Genomic DNA, 5,618 nt, shown 5'->3' with positions numbered 1-5,618 from the left:
AAAAATATTCTCTGTATCAAGGTGACAATAATACAGGACCAATTGCTTAAAAGAAAAATGAATAACCAGCCTTATTCAAAAAGATACAATGTAAACATTCCAGCCACTACACACATGTAAATACAAAAAAAAAACAATAACAGCCTATTGTTTTTCTACCTTTCTACTAACAACTTTAAAACTGAAGATTAGAAGCTTGAAGATAAAAAGATCCCTCTCATAGCTGACAGCCAGACAAAAGACTCAGACCCAAACATTCGGTCCCTGAGCTTTGAAAAATCCGGTTTCCTGATTGGTCCTCTGCTCAGGTGTTTGGTTCCCTTTGTTAACCCTTTACAAGTGAAAAAAACATTAACCCTTAGCTATCTATTTATAACACCTGCCACTTGCCTGGAGCAGCCGGCGGGGCGGGGCAGGGCAGGGCAGTGCCCTCCCCCTCACCAGGCCCCCTGCTCCCCACCACCCTGAGCCTGGCGCTCTGTTTCCAAACTCCCTTTAACCACAACGGGGCAAAACTGGACCCTGGGCTAGAAACTTGGGAGATGCTCCACATCAGAAGGAACTTGGGATAGAAAATGAGGGAACAAAATAATACAAAGTGTGAGACTTGGTCTAAAAAAAAGAAAAAACCCTTTCTGCCCCCAACCAAGTCTGTGTAAACGCACAGGACTCCAGCGCCGGCAGCTGGAGAGGGACGGGGGGTTGCTCTGACTACACCGTACACAGGTGCATGAGGACTTCAACTGTCTAGTCCTTCTCTGCACTTCCACACCATGTGGATGTGAACTAGGGGGTATAAATGTGATGTAGGGGTGTGTGTGAGAGACAGAACCAGGGCCGGTTGTAAGTGTGACCCAGGGGGTGTAAATTGAACCAGGGAGTATGGATGTGAATGACAGGGTGTGGCAGTGAACCAGGCGTGTAAATTCAACCTGAGGATGTGGATGTGAATGAGGGGGTGACACTGTAGCTGCCGCTTACAATTAAAAAAGTTAAGTCAAAAGCAAATTGTCCCTTTAACACAAAACTGTTCTCTTGCAAACCTGGCGCTTGCTCTGTGCAGCCAGCAGGACCAGCTGCCATGTGCCAAGCACGTCCAGTACCCGGGTACCTCTAATGCCATCACTGGGTAGATGGTCACCTGGCAACTAGTGCTGGGGGCCTGAACCCACTGGGATGCGGGAGTTGTCCTGCACCTCTGGGGGTCGGGGCTTGCTTTGGGGAGGCCAAGCCAAACTCAAGTACAGGCTGCTCTGGGGCAGAGAGTGGACCCAGCTGTGGACATGGGGCTCTGGGCTGAGGCTGTGCCCATCTGGGGCTGCCCAGGGAAGCAGCTGAGAAAAAGCAGGGGCTTAGGGGCATAGTGCGGGGGGGGGAGGGACACAGCACTGCCCCCCTGCTATCCCAACCCTGGGCTCCCCCTGCCCTCCCCATGAGGCTGGGGGAGGGGAACTCACCGTGGGGTGGGGTGGGGGGCTGCTAGACCTTGATGCCCAGGGCACGGAGACACTCGTGATATGATTCCATCAGCTCCTTGCACGACTCCTCCCCGTTCTCACGCACGCTGTGAAGACATGAGGGGGAGTCATTAAATGGGGAGGGGGACCTGCCTGGCTCACACCCATCGGACGATCTAGCCCAGTAGTCTGCCTCCTCCCTGACCCCTGGATCAGAGCCATGGGCCCATCTACCCTGGTATCTCGTCCTCTCCCTGGATCAGACCCAAGGCCCATCTAGCCCAGTATCCTTTGTGTCCACCTCCCTAAAAGCTGAACCAAGAGTCTGGGAAACTGATAAGCCCCTCTTATCTCATCTCTCCTCTCCCTCCCTCCAGTCAGACCCTTATCTGCAAGGGGTGCCTATGGGGAGGGCTGGCGGCTGGGTTAGATTAGTTAGACACACTCCACCATCTGCAGCCTGTGCAGGGGTCTGGCATGGTGCCCATGTGGGGCTGGGGGAGCCGTGGTGCAGGGAGGGTGACAGGCTCGGGGTGCTGCGCTTGGAGCAGGCCAGGGCCAAGCGAGGACAGCACGGTGCTGGCACTGCTGGAGATGCCCCATTGCCAGGGATGGTGGGAATGGGGAGCTTGGTGCTGCAATGGGTGCCCCACATAGGATCTTCTTACCCCGTGCAGCGGGGTCCCTCCATGTGCCCCTGTTCCCTGACTCAGATCCTGGGCCGTGCTCAGGCTGCTGGGGGTTGGGGGAGAGGAGAGATCCTACTTCCACTGTAATACCCCTAATAAAAAATGTACAGTGCCTAGCACAGTGAGGTCCTGGACCATAACTGGAGCTCTTAGGCACTACCGTAATACCTCTAATAAATAATGTACAGTGCCCCGCACCATGGCGGCCATGACTGGGACTCTTAGGTGCTACCATAATACACCTAATACATTATAATAATCATAGTTTAGTGAGAGGCAATGTGGCCTAGTGGAGAGAGCACAGGACTGGGATTAACCTGTGGGGTGACAGTGGGTAAGCCACCCCCGCCTCAGTTTCCCCATCTGTACAATGGAGAATAACTGACCTCCATAAGGTGCTCTGAGATCTGCTGGTGGGTGGTACTGAGTGAGCCTGAGGGCTGATAAAAGGGGACCCAGACCGGCAGGTTGGGTGAGTGGGGGCAGGCCGGGTTCCTTTTCATCCCAAAGCCAAGCTGCTTGGGAGGTGCAGACGCCTCACCAGTCGGTTAGGGCTGCAGGTTGCAGATAAGGGACAGCTGCAGAGCTGTGGGGAGGGGGAAGGAGGTCACAGGGCAGGGGTGGGGTGCTGAGGAGCCACACTTGCAGGGGGCTGGAGCCTGGTGCTTTTTGGAGCCGATACAAATGCCCCCCATCACCGCGCCCGCCCCTCCCCCCCAGCCATGAGCCAGACTGTGCGGTTAAAGCCCTGAGCTGAGGCTCAGGACGCCAGGGATTGAGCCCCACTATGCACGTGTGGGGCCCGGGGATGGCCCTGGGTGGGAATCAGGGGATCCAGTTGCCACCACCTCTGGGGCTGGGTGGGTGGCGGGCCTGAATTGCCAGGGTCTCGGTTAGTGGTGGGGGAGGGACAATGAGGGGTTAATGGAGGATGGGGAAGTGTTTCCACCCCAGCCACTGAGGGGTTAATGCCCGCCATGTGCCCGCACCCCCTTCCCAACCTCCCCGTTACTCCCGCCTGGCTGCCCCGGCGGCTCCTTTCTCCGCAGCTAATGAGGCCGGGGCTGAGTCAGCAGCACCACGCCCTCCTGCCCCACGGCTGGCCGGCCCACATGCCCCAGCTCTGCTTGGCCCCACCAGCCTATAACTGGGGGGCTGGTGAGGGCTTCAGTCACTCTGTAGGGATAGGGGGTGAAGGAGGTGTCGCTCTGAGACACTGGGGGGGCAGGCGGGGTGGAGGGGGTGTCCCTAGGGGTCACTATGGGGGTGGAAGAGGGGTCTCTTGGGGGCACCGTGAGGCAGGCGGGGGTGGAGGGGATGTCCTTGAGGGGCACCATGGAGCTGGTGGGGGTGAAAGAGAAGTCTCTTGGGGTCACCATGGGGCAGGCAGGGGTGGAAGAAGGGTCTCTTGGGGTCACCATGGCGCAGGTGGGGGTGGAAGAGGGGTCTCGGAGTCACCATGGGGCAGGCAGGGGTGGAAGAGGGCTCTCTCAGGGTCACTGTGGGGCAGGTGGGGGTGGAAGAGGGGTCTCTCAGGGGCACTGTGGAGCTGGTGGAAGTGGAGGAGGTGTCCCTGGGGGGTCACTGTAGGGCAGGCGGGGGTGGAAGAGGGGTCTCTTAGGAGCACCGTGACGCAGGCGGGGGTGGAGGGGGTGTCCCTGGGGGGCACCATGGAGCTGGTGGGGGTAAAAAAGAGGTCTCTCGGGGTCACCATGAGGCAGCCGGGGGTGGAAGAGGGGTCTCTTGGGGTCACTGTGGGGCAGGTAGAGGTGTATGAGGGGTCTCTCAGAGGCACCGTGGAGCTGGTGGGGGTGAAGGAGGTGTCCCTGGGGGTGTCACTGTGGGGCAGGTGGGGGTGTAAGAGGGGTCTCTCAGGGGCACTGTGGGGCAAACTTCCATTTCCTCCCCCTCTTCTGGCATGCCTGGTCCCTGCTGCCATGGGAACGGGGTGGCAGAGCTGAATGTAGGTCATTGGTGGTTGTGCTGGTAGCAGCTTAGCCAGCCCCACGTGTCCCGGCAGGTGCCAGCCATAGGGGGCATCTGCCCCGTGGGGCCGTGTCTCAGCGTAGCCACTGCACTGAGGTCAAGGGTTGCTGACACCGGGGGATGGGGTGAAAGGTGTGTGTGTGTGTGTGTGTCAGCAGGAGTGGCTGTGAGGGGGGCTGGGAGCCAGGACTCCTGGGTTCAATCCCTGGCCCTGGGAGTGGGGTCTAGTGGTTAGAGGCAGGAGGGCCGGCAGCCAGGACTCCTGGGTTCTCTCCCCAGGATCTAGCAGGTGAACAGGCAAGTGGAAGGCCGGACTCCTGGGTTCTATGGTGCCCCCGTCTCCCCTGTGACCTTGGGCACATCCCAGGTGGAGCTGTGGGGATCAGGATGGATGGGGGGAGGGCGTAGTGGCCTCGCTAATCGCCTCGCACTAATTAAGCAGCGTCCTCAGCGCCCGGCAGAGCAGGTGGTGCCAGGTGCTGGATCACGGTACGCCCCTGTCAAGCTACATTAGCCAGGGCTGGGAGATGGAAGGTGCTGCCGGGGGAGGCATCACCCAGTGGGCTCTGCGGCCTGCATGCCAATGTGGGGTGGGGTGCAGTAGGGCTGAGTGTGGCGGAGTTGGCCAGGGGCACTCCATGGGGGAGAATGGATATGGCCTAAGCATAGCCAGGAGGCACCCAGGGGTCACGCGCAGCCCGTCGGCTGGATCAGCCCAGCTGCAGGAGACGCAAGCGGGGGATTTACAAATCATAGTAATAACTCCTGGCAGCACCGCCAGCAAAACGCCTTACCCTGCGGGGGGCGCTCAGCCCCAATTACAACCCAAATGGGTAGGGCACGCACATGCCCAAGGTCACATGGGGGCAGAGATAGAGAACCCAGGAGTCCTGGCTCCCAGCCCCCACTCCCTGCTCTAACCATTAGCCCCCACTCCCTTCCCAGAGCTGGGGAGAGAACCCAGGAGTCTTGGCTTCCAGCGCCCCCCCCTGCTCTAACCACTAGCCCCCATTCCCCTCCCAGAGCTGGGGCCAGAACCCAGGAGTCCTGGCTTGTCTCTCTGTGTTTCTCTGCTGTTACTCTGGGGCTAGGAGAGGGGCACGCCATCCGCCGTGCACCCCCATGCCCCGTGAGGCCCTGGGCTCTGTTACCCCCTCATCCAGCATCCATAGGGTAGGTGTGTCCCTGCTCTAACCCCCCATGGCAGCTTTAGCTGTGGAGTTATTTGGGGGGCGAGGATCCGGCAATGGGGTCTACTCCCCTGCGGGGGGAGAGGGGAGCAGGGACTTGCTGGGGCCAGAGCTGGGCACGGCAGCCCAAGGGCAGCTGTGGGGATGGGGCCAACTTGGGGTGGAGGGTGAATGAGGACAGGGCATGGCTGGGGGGTGACAGCCACTGCACTGGGCTCGGGACCCCAAGGGACTGACTCCGGGGGATGGGAATGCCCTCGGTAACTGCCTGAGCCCCCTGCCCCCCTCCCCAACCC

Source organism: Chelonoidis abingdonii, chromosome 11 (genome assembly GCF_003597395.2).
Source record: "Chelonoidis abingdonii isolate Lonesome George chromosome 11, CheloAbing_2.0, whole genome shotgun sequence".
In the NCBI taxonomy this organism is placed as follows: Eukaryota; Metazoa; Chordata; order Testudines; family Testudinidae; genus Chelonoidis; species Chelonoidis abingdonii.
This window is presented reverse-complemented; position numbering follows the sequence as displayed.